This window comes from Podarcis tiliguerta (genome assembly GCF_965153285.1).
Source record: "Podarcis tiliguerta genome assembly, chromosome: 10".
NCBI lineage: Eukaryota > Metazoa > Chordata > Lepidosauria > Squamata > Lacertidae > Podarcis > Podarcis tiliguerta.
This window is the reverse complement of record NC_139543.1, coordinates 73,215,436-73,229,998: the sequence shown is the minus strand read 5'-3', so window position 1 is coordinate 73,229,998 and position 14,563 is coordinate 73,215,436. Positions and strand designations below refer to the sequence as shown.

The 14,563-nt window shown below is 49.0% G+C and overlaps 1 protein-coding gene across 1 annotated transcript in view; it reads left to right on the top strand.

The window, feature by feature from the left end:
* The window catches only part of LOC310659082 (uncharacterized protein), a 332,609-nt gene extending 319,404 nt beyond the window's left edge, over positions 1 to 13,205 (top strand). Inside the window, exon 6 of the transcript XR_014502634.1 lies at positions 13,155 to 13,205. The gene's annotated coding sequence lies outside the window, so the exon portion shown is untranslated. The remainder of the gene's footprint in view (positions 1 to 13,154) is intronic.
* Positions 13,206 to 14,563: the final 1,358 nt, after the last annotated feature.

Here is a 14,563-nt window from a genome sequence, read left to right as displayed (position 1 = left end):
AAGGGCAAGAGAAGCGCCATGTCCTGGCCTTGCGGAGAGAGGAGCTGCCCAACTCGGCCCTCTCTTTCCGGTTTGGAGCCTTCTCCACTACGTTATGCAATGGCTCAGGCAGCCGGGACAATCCAGCCTTCTAAGCAATTAATATTCATTTCTCCTCAAGGGATGGGGCTGCAGATAAGGAGGAGGAGGAGGAGGGAAGCATCTTCAAAACCCACAAAGCAGCCGCAGCTCAAGGCACATCAACCGCAGACACGTTCCTTCACGGGATAATGGGAGTAAACAAACAGGGCCCCCCCTCTCTTCCTGGTGATGGAGGCAGGTTTAGAGGAAGCTTACAGAGCCCATCCTCAACCTCAAGGCTGCTGAGGACCTACAGGGATGGTGTTGCCCCAGGTGAGGAGGGGGGTGGATGTTCAGCCTGGAGAAGAGACTGAGAAGGTGACACGAGAAGCATCTTCAAATATTTGAAGGGTTGCCCTGTGGAAGATGGAGCAAGCTTTTTTTTCTGCTGCTCCAGAAGGCAGGACTCAAACCAATGGATCCAAATTGCAAGAAAGGAGATTTCGGCCGAACGTTAGGAAGAGCTTTCTGGTGGTAAGAGCTGTCCAAGAGTAAGACAGACTCCCCTGGAAGGTGGTGGCCTCTTCTTCCTTGGAGAAGTGGGATGGTCATCTGTCAGGGGGTTCTTTAGTTCCTGCATTGCAGGGGTTGGACTAGATGGTCCCTGGCTGCCCCTTCCAACTCTACAATTCTGTGATTCTAACAGAATGCCAGTTCCAAAATGTAAAGAGCTGGAGGCCTGGGCTCATTTTAAGCATCTGTTTTCCCTAACGGCCAAAGACCAAGAGGAGAGAGAGACAGATGGGGACATTTTGATTGATTGATTGATTGATTGCGTTTCTATGCCCCTTTTCATTCAAATGAATCCTAAAGTGGCACAAACAATAAATGACAATAATAAAACATTGCAAATCCAACATAAATAATATAAAACAATTAACAATTCATCGCTAAAACAATTGCAATCTATAAACCACTAAATGAAACTGCAACTAAAAATACGCCAAACGTCACAATTACAGCAAAAGTCATAGTGTATTATATAATTAACAAATCGTTACGGCATTTACAACCTATAAAGCAATATTAACACCATTAACAAAATGGCAAACTAAAAGAAACAAGCACAGCACCAACACTCCCCAACACCCCCGTGACTCATGAGCTTCCACTCTGTTTCCGTTCATTAAAATGCACATCATGTTAAGGGGGCTCAGCCAGATGCTGCCCCCGCTGGGTCCTTGGTTGTGGGGCCACGGTGGAGAGGGTGGGGCAGGGGGCAAGAAGGATGCTGGCTCCGGGTAGCCCCTCCAGGTGCTGGGGATGAGGAACGCTCCCCCTCCACCCTCAATACTCAGAAGCAGGGGTCAGCAACCTTTTTCAGCAGGGGGCCGGTCCACCATCCCTCAGACCATGTGGTGGGCCGGACTATTTTTTTTGGGGGGGGGAATGAATGAATTCCTATGCCCCACAAATAACCCAGAGTGTGCTGGTCCCGTGGGTTACCCGAGAGGCGAGGTCCAAGTCCAGTCCATGGTCAAAGGTGCAACGTGGAGGCAGTCCGTAGTAGCAGGGCAGGGAGTTGGGTGAAGTCAGGAACAGGCTTGCAAGCAGGGAGCCAGGGCAGGGCAGGGCAGGGCAGGAGCTCAGGCAGGAAAGCAGGGCAGGGTTCAGGCAGGAACTAGCAACCTACAATGTTGCTCCCGCAACCTGGGACTGGGGCTGGTTGGCTTTTATCTGCAACAAGGCATAGGGCGGCCCCGATCCTCAGGTGACTCGCCTCTCCTGGCCTGGGAGTGAGCACTCCTCCTGTGGGAACTTAGTTCCCTCCGCCTCTCTGCCCTGAGCCTCTGCAGCTCAGGAGAGGCTGGAGGGTTACCGGACCCAGAGGCAACCTCTGCTTCCCCTGATGGGGCTGAGAGTGGTGCACCTGCAGGCAACGGGTCCTCCATCACCTCCGGAGCCAGAGCAGACTCAGCTGATGCCTGCACCTGAGGACCCAGCACAGGTGAGGACCCTTCAGGCTCAGGCCCCAGCCCTGGCTCAGCTGGTTCTGGAGGCAGGGAAGCCTGTGCAGGCTGGGATTCCTCAGGTTCAGCTTCCGAGTCCAAATCCCAGGCCATCACACAGAGATGCATTTTAAATAAAAGCACACATTCCACTCATGTAAAAACACACTGATTCCTGCACCGTCCGCGGGCCGGATTGAAAAGGTGATTGGGCTGCATCCGGCCCCCAGGCCTTGGGTTGCCTACCCCTGCTCCGAAGTTCCTTCCCCACCTGAGAGAGGCCCATCCAGCAGCAGATTCTCCACCCCCACCTTGGCCAGCGCGGTGGCAGAAGCTGTTCCCCAGGCAGGAGGAGGAGCCTCGGAAGAAGCCTCCTAGGACATTCTGGTCCTGATGCTTATCTCCGCCTTGCTCTGTTGTCACGGCCACCGGAACAAAGATAAGTGGCTGCGTTTGGGGCCTTTGTGGAGAGATGTTCTTTCTCCGCAGCTCCTCTGGATGCATTAAGATGATCAAACAGGAGGATGGGAGCAGCACATCAAATGAGCACCTGCTGCTGTGAAGCGTTTCCTCACAGAGTTCTCCTGGGGGAGACGGGGAGGTGACCAAAAGGAAGCTATTCCTGAAGGCGCCGTTGGAGAGAGGGTGACTATGAAAACCTAACGTTCTCCCCAGTAGGATCCTGTGATGGCCTGGGACTCGGGCTCAGACTCGGAACCGGAGGAGTCTCAGTCCACACTGGATCCTCTGCCTCAGGCATCATCTGAACCAAGTCTGGAGCCTGATCCTGAAGAGCCCCAGTCTGCACAGGTTCCCCTGCAACAAACACCAGCTGGGCTGAGTCAGGGGCCTGAGCCTGCCCTGGCTCCAGATGCGGGGATGACCTCATTGCCTTCAGCTGGGCCATCACTTACAGCTGCTCCACTACCAGTTGGGTCAGGGGAGGCTGAGGCAGCCTCTGGGTCTAGTCACCCACCGACGTCTCCTGAGCTGCAGAGACTGAGGTCTGAGAGGAGGAGAGACCTGAGTACTTGCAGGAGGAGTGCTCGCCTTTGGGCGAGACAGGGAAGTGAGTTGCAGGGGGATCAGGACCGGCCGTTACCCTGACAAAGATAAAAGGCTGTTGGACCCCACCCCATTTTGTGGGAGCAACGTTGCTGTTTGCCAGAACCTGCCTGAGATCCTGTACCTGCCCTTGCCTGGTTTCCTGCCTTGGCCCTTTCAGACTGACTCCTCGTGGAACCTTTGGATTCGGGACCAGACCTTGACCACGTTGCTTGGGTTACCCCCGGGCCCAGCCAAGATTCTACTCTGTGCAGGGGGATCCCACACTCTGCTCCAGGTGGCTGTTGTGCTCATGGCTCCTGAAATTTGCTGCCAAGGAGTGTGGTGGAGTCTCCTTCTTTGGAGGTCTTTAAGCAGAGGCTTGTCAACCATATGTCAGGAGTGCTCTGATGGTGTTTCCTGCTTGGCAGGGGGTTGGACTCGATGGCCCTTGTGGTCTCTTCCAACTCTAGGATTCTATGATTCTATGGCTCCCTGGGATGAGCTGGGCCTTCTGTACCGGGACCTCTCTTGACTTTTGCTTCCCTGTGACTCTTTCACGCAGCATGTGGTTAATGTGTGGAACGCCCCCCCCCCCCCAGGAGCCGAGGACACCCACAAACCTTTCAAAGAGAATGAAACAAATTCATGGGAGAGAGGGCTATCAAGAGCTTCTAGCCACCACGGCTATGCTCTGTCTTGGAAGCACAAGGTCCTGAGTTCAACTCCAGGAATCTCCCGGCACGGCTGGGAGAGACTCCTGTCTGAAATCCTGGAGAGCTGCTGCCAGCCAGTGTAGGCGATAGTACTGATCTAGGTGAGCCGATGGTCTCCATCAACAGAAGGAAGCTTCCTATATCCCTATGCCTGGATGGTCCCCCTTTGACCCGACCCAGCAGTCTCTTCTTATGTTCATATTGTTACGGAAAAATCTAGGTGTGAGGCTGCTCAGTCCCCCAGCTGGTCGGTCAGAGCCCGCCGGTCCCTGCGGAATAAAGGAAGGAGTCCGGCCAACCGGAGCAAATAGCTGTAGACCAAAGTTTATTGTGCAATAGGTTCAAAAGCAAATTTGAACCCCGAGGATGGGGTGACAAAGACTTTTAAAACTTTCCCACCATATCCCAGAATACAATTCGTACAGCATCACTGCTACATCACTGACATGTCACAAAAGGGGAGGGGTAGACAGGGGTTACACTAGCTTAACCTTGACAAACATGTCCAGACAAGTCCTTGATACAAGATTAGCATAAAGGCAAGATCCAGGTAAGTACAATAGAACTTCCTTTGCATGTCTGGAGCCCTTGTCAAGTCTGGGGGTGGGATTAGGCCTTCCTTGGCCAACAATCAGCTCAGCAATTGTCACCTCTGGGAACTTCCTGGAGTCCTTTTTCAAGGGGAAAATAGCTTTGGGATGGAGGAAACTGGCAAAGGAGTTGGTTTTATATGATTGTTAAAGCTAGGTAACTTCCCTGAGCTGTCAAGTCGAAAGGATACCTTTATGCATAATATTTGTAACATTTAACAACTTTCAAGATGTGCCCCCCCCCCCAATTTCCGTAACAATATGTTCTTGTGTTCAAGCCAGTGTGGTGTGGTGGTTAAGAGCAGTGGACTCGTAATCTGGTGAACCGGGTTCGATTCCCCGCTCCTCCACATGCAGCTGCTGGGTGACCTTGGGCCAATCACACTTCTCTGAAGTCTCTCAGCCTCACTCACCTCACAGAGTGTTTGTGGGGGGGAGGAAGGGAAAGGAGAATGTTAGCTGCTTTGAGACTCCTTCGCGTAGTGATAAAGCGGGATATCAAATCCAAACTCTTCTTCTTGTGTATGGGTGAATGGGCCTGCTCCGTCGTGCCTGTGCATGCTTTCAAATGCAGCCACTTCCAGCCTCCAGGAAGCTCCTGGCAGGCCAGGATGATGCTCCATGAAGCGGCGCCACCTCCCTCTCCATCTGCATCCAACTCCCTGAAGGGTCTTTAAATCCCATCCAAACACGAGCAGAAACACTCGAGACACCGAGAGGCGTCAGACTCACAAGAGCAGCTGGAGGAGGTCGCACAGGGACTCTCCAGATCCCCGGCTGATGACACAACGTCTCTCAGGATCCCCAGCTCCGTCTGACTGGGAACAGGATGGAGCCCCCGGAGAGAGGCGAGCGAAGGCTGGAAGTGTCCCATTGCACACAGGCGATGGCTTTCGTCACAGGGAGGTGGCCGGCAGAGGAGGGTCCTTCCCAGAGATACTTGAGGAGAAGACCATTCACCCATGCGATTTGCAAGCTCCTTGGTGGCAGCTCTGCACGAGGAACTTAAATCCCCTTAACTGCCGTGGCTCCCTCTTCGCAGACTCCAGGAACTACAGGACTGAGGGGCATAAATTCATGCAACTTGTACAGTAGGAAGGGACCCAGAGGGTCGTTTGGTCCAAGCACCTGAAATGCAGGAATCTCAGCTAAAGCATCCCTGAGAGGTGGCCACCCAACCTCTGCTTAAGAACCTCCAGTGAAGGAGAGTCCACCTTGCTCCAAGGGAGTCCGTTCCGCTATCAGTCATCTCTTACTGTCAGAAAGATGATCTAACTCCTCTATTCCAAACTTAAGAATGGAAAGCGTAATGCTGGTGGTCAACAAAAGAGGTTCAAAGACCATCTCAAGGCAAAGCTTTAAAAATGTAGTATAAACACCGACAACTGAGAAGCACTGGTCTGCGAGCGCTCCAGTTGGAGAACAGCCTTTACCAAAGGTGTCATGTGCTTTGAAGACACTTGAACTCAGGACACAAGGAAGAAACGTGCTAGGAGGAAGGCACGCTTGGCAAATCCACACCGGGATCAACTCCCACCCGGAAACCAATGTCCTCACTGTGGAAGGACGTGTGGATCCAGAACTGACCTCCACAGTCACTTACGGACTCATTGTTAAAACTGTGTTCGTGGAAGACACTCTTACTCGGCAACAAGGGATGGCCAAAGAAGAAGAAGATGACTGTCAGAAGGTTCTTCCTGACGTTGAGTCGGAATCTCCTTTCTTGTCATCTGGATCCATGGTTCTGGTCCTGCCCTGCTTGCTCCACCTTCCATGGTTCACCCCATCAGGTATCTGGAGATGGCTCAAATATTTCCTCTCTGACTTCCCTTGGCTGAATAGACTCAACTCTCTCCACCATTCCTCATAAAACTTATTTTTCAGACCCTTCTTCATCTTGCTGTCCCTGCCAGCTTGCCAAGATCCTTCTTGAACTGTGGCCGTGGTGGTGGACCCTGAGCTTTGAGACTTCGGTGGTGCTGCCCAGCTGCAGAGGCGGGGGAGGGGCAGCATGCTTTCAAAGCCCTGGCTCAGGGATTGTTGCCGCTTGCCAGGAGGCCCCCACGTGCCTGGAGACAAGAGTCCCAGCACCCTTGGATGGAGGAATGGCCAGTGGGCCGGAGGAGCAGAAGGACTCCCACAAAGCAAAGCATTCTGGGGTGGGGGGGGGGAGAGGCAACCAGCGCAGGCAGATTCCGGTGCAGCATTAATATTCCAACTGGAGGTTTGTTTTCCCCTTTAAAATCATCATCCCCACAAAGCTAATAACTTGAAAAAAGTCTAATTAAGAAAGTCAGGCGCCTGCAGCACTCAGCGCCGAGCAGAGACGCCAGCTATTTGCATTTCTCTGGGAGTATAATTGAGCTGTAACCGAGCCCTAATAAGGCTGCACTCCTCCAGCGCTGAAAATGGATTCCAGTGCTGCTCTTCCAATGGGCAAGGAGGAGAGGGGGCGCAGAAGCAGCGGCAGCAGAAGCAGGAAGAGGCCTTTGGCGGCCCTGGCTGATTCAAGGGCCCCTTCTAATGCCCCAGAGGAGGCTGGGGCCGCATTCTCCAGTGGTGCTGGGTGCATCCTGTGCCCATTTAAGATGGGCATGTGGGAGGGTGCATTTCATTCTGCTTGATCATGAGCTGTCTTGGGCATCGCACATGGAAAGGCAGGATGTAAACCTTTACAAATCAAGATGGAGATGGTTGTGTGTGTGTGTGTGTGTGTGTGTGTGTGTGTGTGTTTGTAATCTTCAGAGCCCCCGGAGTGGGTGGCAAATGCACGCAAATGACACAAACCTCAATCCCAATGCTGCAGAAATCCGTTTCACCACAACCGTCTAGAAAACAGCAAAAGCTGTCGGAAGCACCTTCCAGAAGAAAACAAACAGAGTATCAAACATTGTTTTAAAATGGCATGCTCAGATGGGAGTCATTTTTTAACCCTCCGGCTGAACATGCTGAGAAAGAGAGAGAGAGAGATTGAGAGAATGCTGGATTTAGGGCTGTGAGAGCAGTTTCCCCACAAAGGGCAAACTGAGGGGCTGCAGAACGGACGGTCATCCTTGGCAGCTCATTTAGGACAGAGTGGCGAAAAGGAGGGACCTCGATAGAAGACCCCTTTGTGTGGCTGCCCCTAATCTTTGGAACTCCCTGCCTATTGAGACCAGGAGGTGCCTCCACAGTCCTCTTTTGGGCACCTGCTAAAAGCACATTTGTTTAGACATGTAGAATGTTTACATGTACAGTCATATCTCGGGTTACAGCTGCTTCAGGTTGCGCGATTTCAGGTTGCACACTGCACCCAAACCCGGAAGTACCGGAACAGGTTACTTCTGGGTTTCAGCAGTTGCGCAGAAGCACTAAATCATGTTTTGCGCAAGTATAGAAGCACCAAATCGCAACCCACGCATGCACAGACGCGGGTTGTGAACGCTGCAGGTTGCGAATGTGCCTCCCGCACGGATCGTGTTCACAGCTCGGGCGTCCACTGTGTTTTAATCTGCGTTTAGCTTCTCTTTTTTTTTTTTTTTTTTATTTAATGTTTTTTATTTATACAACAAGAAAGACAAACAAACAAACACCGAACACGAATACCAAACCATACACTAATCACAAAAACAACCATAGACACACAATACTCCTAGCAGACAATAAAACATCTATTGGTCTTAACACTAAAGACCCGACCTCCCGTCCATTCCATACTTCAAATTCATATTACTTATTGCCCATACACATTTTTTCTTATAATTAAACTTATTCTCATTAAATCTAATTTCTTATATCTACCTTACTACTCTTACTGAAGTTCCTCGAATGCTGCAACAGAATTTAAACTACTATATTTATTTTTCAAATATTCTTTGAAAACCTCCCATTTAGAAACAAATTCCTGTTTTGATTTATTCTTTATTTTTTCTGATAAACCATCTAATTCAGCATATTCTGTCAGCTTTTGGATCCAATCTTGAATAGAGGGGATTTCATTACTCTTCCATTTTGCTGCGATCAAAACTCTTGCTGCCGCCGTGGCATATAAAAAGATACCCTTCCTCTTTTGTGGAATATCCAAATCTGTTATTCCCAAGAGGTAGGCCTCTGGTTTTTTATTGAAAGGGATCTTTAGCATTTTTTGCAGCTCTGCATGTATACTCTCCCAGAATGCCTGTATTTTCCTACATATCCACCACATATGGAAGAATGTTCCTGAGTCTCCGCATCTCCAACAATTACTTGATACATTCTTATACATTTTTGAAAGCTTCCATGGTGTTAGATACCATCGATGTTGCATTTTTTGAAAGTTCTCTCTAATCGTGTAACAATTTGTGAATTTCCAATTGATCTTCCATAAATTTTCCCATTGGGCCATGGTTATTGAGTGGCCAAAATCCTGGGACCACCTCACCATTGCCACTGTTTCCTCCTCCTCCTTGACCGTCCAGTCAAGGAGGAGTCGGTAAGTTTTGGAAAGGGTTTTTTTTTTTAGAATTTACAAGATCAGATTCAAATCGGGAAATTTCTGTTGAGAACCCCTTTTGTTTGTCAGATTTAAATTTTTCAAATAACTGATGGTATTGGAACCAGTCTAAAATGTGGTCTCTTATTTCCTCAAAGTTTTTTAATTTTATTTGGTTATCTTCATTTTTTAGAAGTATTTTATATGTTGGCCAGCTTTCCTGAGTATTTTTCCGTTTTACTGCTATTGCTTCTACTGGAGAAGTCCACCACGGGATTTTAGGCTCCATCAGGTCTTTATATTTTTCCCATACAGCAAAGAGTGATTTTCTTATTATATGGTTGGTAAAGTTTTTATGAATTTTCGCTTTTCCATATATTAGGTAGGCGTGCCATCCCCAACGGTTGTCAAAACCTTCCAGGTCCAAGAGGTCCGAATCCTGCAACGTGCACCAATCTTTTATCCAGGTGAAACAGGCTGCCTCGTAATAAAGTTTTAGGTCGGGTAGGGAAAAGCCTCCTCTCTCTTTTATGTCTATTAAGATCAGGTGTTTAATCCTAGGTTTCTTCCCTTCCCACAGGAATTTGGAAATTTCTCTTTGCCATATCTTGAGACAACCTGCTTCGCCCAGTATTGGAATCATTTGAAATAAAAAGATTAATTTTGGAAGCACATTCATCTTTATAATGGAAATCCTACCCAGAAATGTTAATTTTAGTTTACTCCAGGTTACAAAGTTTTTTCTAATCTCTAACCAAGTTTTGGTGTAATTATCCTGGAATAAATTTATGTTCTTGGGGGTGATCCAAATACCCAGGTATTTCGCTTTTGAGGAGATTTTCAGGCCCAATGTTTTTTCTAAATCGTCCTTTTCTTCTTTGGTTACATTTTTAACAAGCATTTTTGTTTTTGTTATATTCAGCTTAAAGCCTGCCACTTCTCCGAATTCTTTAATCAATTCCAGCACTCTTTTCAGACTTTCTTTAGGGTTTTCAGTCATAACGAGTAAATCGTCCGCAAAAGCTTTAATTTTATATGTTTTGTTTCCCAGAGTGATGCCTTTCACAAGCTGATCCTTTCTTATCTGGTTGTTCAAGACTTCCATCACCAAGATAAATATCAGTGGTGACAGTGGGCAGCCCTGTCTAGTTCCCTTGTTTATTTTGCACTCCTCAGTAATTCTTCCGTTGATGATCAGTTTTGCATATTGTTCTGTATATATGGCATTTATTCCTTTACAAATATTTTCTCCCAGTCCGATTTCTTCCATTAATTTTTTCATAAACTTCCAGGACACATTATCAAAAGCTTTTTCAGCGTCCACCAACATAATAGCTGCCGATTTGTCAATTTTAATATCCAAATATTCTAATACATTAATCACACATCTAATGTTGGATTGCATAAATCGTCCGGGAAGAAATCCAGTTTGATCTTTATGGATTATCTCTTTCAGCACCATTTTTAATCTATTTGCAAGAATGTCTGCGAATATCTTGTAATCGTTATTTAACAGTGCGATGGGTCTGTAATTGGCCATATTTGAGGCATCTGTTCCCTGTTTGTGGATAAGCTAATCTGCGTTTAGCTTCTCAATGATTTTAAATCATTTGAATGTTTTAAGAAGCTATTTTTAACTGTTTTCACAGATAGTTTTATTGTTTTATTCAGTTTGAGGTTCACTTGTTTCTTTTGCAATCAAGAGGTGCAAAGAAAGAAAGAAAATGAAATAAATAAATATGATCCTGAGACTGCAAGGTACCCAGAGCAGCACCTGAATGTTGGCCGCTTGTCTTATTTTATTTTATGTCAGGATTTTCTATCCTACCTGATTTTCCAAGGAGACTTGAAGAGGCTAAGGAATCATTTGAAGAACGACTTAAAAGAAGCCGTGTTTCTCTCCTTCCTCCCCCTAAAAACCCAAACTTAATCAGGATATTAACATAAAACAAATTTAACACCTTCCGAAACAGCCGTCAAATAAGCACAACACGGAGCTGGCAAAGAAATCAATTAGCCAGCTAAATGAAAGAGCTGCATTTTCACCGGCCGCCTGAAGCTGTGTAAGGGTTTGGGGGTGGCAACCTGTGGGGTGGCAGCCCAGGGGGAGGGGAAGCCCAGGCCCTGAGAGATCCCAGCCTGGCCTCACCTCAGGAGGAAGAGATCTTTAGCAAGGAATCAGTGGTAAAGATCTGGTTTTTCCAGGGGGGAGCAGTGGGGCAAATGGAAGTTTGCTTGAGCTCTGAGACAGAAGTTTACAAAATTACACAGTAAGCATTGAGGAAGCCGATGGAGAGAAGTTTCCCTCAATCTCTCATAGCACAAGAAGAACGCCTGGACTTCCAATGAAGCTGAATGTTGGTCAGACCTCACCTGGAGTACTGTGTCCAGTTCTGGGCACCACAGTTCAAGAAGGACACTGAGAAACTGGAACGTGTCCAGAGGAGGGCAGCCAAAATGGTCAAAGGCCTGGAAACGATGCCTTATGAGGAACGGCTAAGGGAGCTGGGCATGTTTAGCCTGGAGAAGAGGAGGTTAAGGGGTGATAGGATAGCCATGTTCAAATATATAAAAGGATGTCACATAGAGGAGGGAGAAAGGTTGTTTTCTGCTGCTCCAGAGAAGCGGACACGGAGCAATGGATCCAAACTACAAGAAAGAAGATTCCACCTAAACATTAGGAAGAACTTCCTGACAGTAAGAGCTGTTCGACAGTGGAATTTGCTGCCAAGGAGTGTGGTGGAGTCTCCTTCTTTGGAGGTCTTTAAGCAGAGGCTTGACAACCATATGTCAGGAGTGCTCTGATGGTGTTTCCTGCTTGGCAGGGGGTTGGACTCGATGGCCCTTGTGGTCTCTTCCAACTCTATGATTCTGTGATTCTATGCTTCTAAGATTTGGGGCAGAGAAAAGAAAGTCTCTCACGCAGCACTATGGAACTCCTCCCCACAGGAAGCAGGGATGGCCACCAAACTGAACAGATTTAGAAGAGGGTTAGACGAATCCACGGAGGAGGAGAATCCTATGGGTGACCACTAGCCAGGACGGCTGGGCTCTGCGGGAGGCAGAGATGCTTCTGAATGCCAGTGGCTGGAAACCGCAGGAGGGAGAGATGCTATGGGGCTGGGATCCTGCTTATGGGTTTCCCGTTGGGGCACCTGGTTGACCACAGTGAGAACAGGATTGTTATTATTATTAAATTTTATTTATACCCCACCCTCCCCAGCCAAGACCGGGCTCAGGGTGGCTAACACCGGTATAAAAACAATTGGTTGAAATACAACTTAAAAACAAGATTAAAATATAACATTGAAATGCAGCCTCATTTCAGTAGGAACTCAAATCAAAAACTTTTTTGGTGATGAAAACATCAAGTCTTCACCTAGGCCAACTATCCAGACTGGTCCTATGTGGGCCAGAAAAAAGCCAGGGAAGTCCCCAAGTAGGAGTTCCATCATAGAAGAAGAAATTGAAAAGGAAAGAGGGGGAGGGGATCAAGTGGATTCCAAGCCAAAGGCCAGGCAGAACAACTCTGTCTTACAGGTCCTGCGGAAAGAAATCAGATCCCGCAGGGCCCTGGGCCCCATCCAACGGGCTCTTCTTGGGCCTTATGGACTCACGACAAGTTTTTTCTCGGCATATTTTCTAGCTATAGAATGGTAGAATCATAGAGTTGGCAAGCCTGAGAGACACATGCCCCCCCCCTCCCCTGCAATTTGGATATCAAGCCCATCGGCTCTGCTGTTTCATCCCTCCAAGCTCCCTGGGATGCCCGCAAATGGATGGGTCTCTGGTTATTGGGAGAGGGGCCCTGGGATGATAGAGCCTGGGCCCTGTCCACCTTCCTGGGATCTGCCAGGAGACTTCAGGAAGTCATCAGGACCACCCATGAGCCTCCAGGGTGGGCGGTGGGGGTGATGGCCAGCCCAAGGGTTCTCCCGGCCCCAAAGTCCAGCTTCTCTGCCAATCTCACCTCTCTGAGTGCCCCCACAGCTGCCTGGATCTCCCAGCCTGGCGAAATCCTGCAATGTGTGCTGCTAATGAAGTGGGAGGAGAAGGGATGAGAAATTACACCATGGCAATGAGAGACGTGGAAGGCAGGCAGCACCCGCCAAGCACCCCAAGTGGGAAGCAGCCGGCTTTCTCTGGTTATTGGGAAAGGCAGATGGCGACGTGAAATGCCAGAGATTCTTTGCCTGCGGGAAAGGGCTTCCGTGCTTTGTGTGCGAGGAGCCCCTGGCTCACTCTGCAGTAGCCCACCCTCATTGGTCCCTGGTAGGGTTGGAAGGGACCCCGAGGGCCATCTAGTCCAACCCCCTGCAATGCAGGAATCTCAGCTAAAGCATTCATGACTGACGTCCATCCAACCTCTGCTTAAAAGCCTCCAAGGAAGCAGAGTCCTCCACCTCCAGGTCTTCCATTCCACTGCCGAATGGCTCTTCCCATCTGAACGTTCTTCCTGATGTTCAGTCCGGAATCTCCTTTAAGCCATTAGTTTGAGTCTTAGCCTCCAGAGCAGGAGAAAACCAGCTTGTTCCCTCTTCTGTCCGACAGCCCTTTAGATATTGAAAGACAGCCACTGTATTTCCTCTCAGCCTCCTCTTTTCCAGCTCCTTCAACCGTTCCTCATCAGGCTTGGTTTCTGGTCCCTTGATCATCTTGTTCACCCTCCTCCACTCACCTTCCAGCTTGTCAACATCCTTCTTAAATTAGACATAGCGCTGGAGGAGACTCTTGAGAATCCCATGGACTGCAAGAAGATCCAACCTCTCCATTCGGAAGGAAATCAGCCCTGAGTGCTCACTGGAAGGACAGATCCTGAAGCTGAGACTCCAAGACTTTGGCCACCTCATGAGAAGAGAAGATTCCCTGGAAAAGACCCTGATGTTGGGAAAGATGGAGGGCACAAGGAGAAGGGGACGACAGAGGACGAGATGGTGGGACAGTGTTCTCGAAGCTACCAGCATGAGTTTGACCAAACAGCGGGAGGCAGTGGAAGACAGGAGTGCCTGGCGTGCTCTGGTCCAGGGGGTCACGAAGAGGCAGACACAACTAAACAACAACAAAAATAATGCATTTATAAAGCAAATCCCTGTATTCCTACATCGGAGTACAGGTCCATTTTGACTGCCAGCAATGATTCTCCAGAGGTTCAGATGTAGAGTTTCTTTCGGCATTGCCTGGAGACGCTGTTGGTGATTGAACCCAGGTCCTTGAGCGTGCAAGGCAGGTGCTCTGTCCCTGAGCTATGACCCTTTCCTGGCTGCTACCCACCTCCCCCCTCATCTCACGCTGCCCAGTGGTGCATTCCCTCTCCCCCCATTCAGACACAGCCCCTCCGGGCTTCCCTGGTGCTTCCTGAGGACGGGAGGGTGTCCAGCCAGACCCGGCTCCCCCCTTGCCTGCCCCCTCCCACATCTGACAGGCCTGCCAAGACGGGGTTGCAGGGGGGGAGATGAAAGGGTGTCCGGGCCGAGCACATTTCATTTTCCATTACGAGTTCAGGGAGGAAATGACCCCTCTGCAGAACTTTCAAAGAGATTGTTTTCAAATCCCATTAGCTCTCTGAAAAATAACGTGTCGGGCCTGATTTGTGGCAGTGGCGGCCGCGGCTCAAACCTCCCCCCACTCACTCACTCATGGCTCTTGCAGCATCTGATCTGCCAGGAAAGGACCCAAGCGCCGGAGCCCAGGACT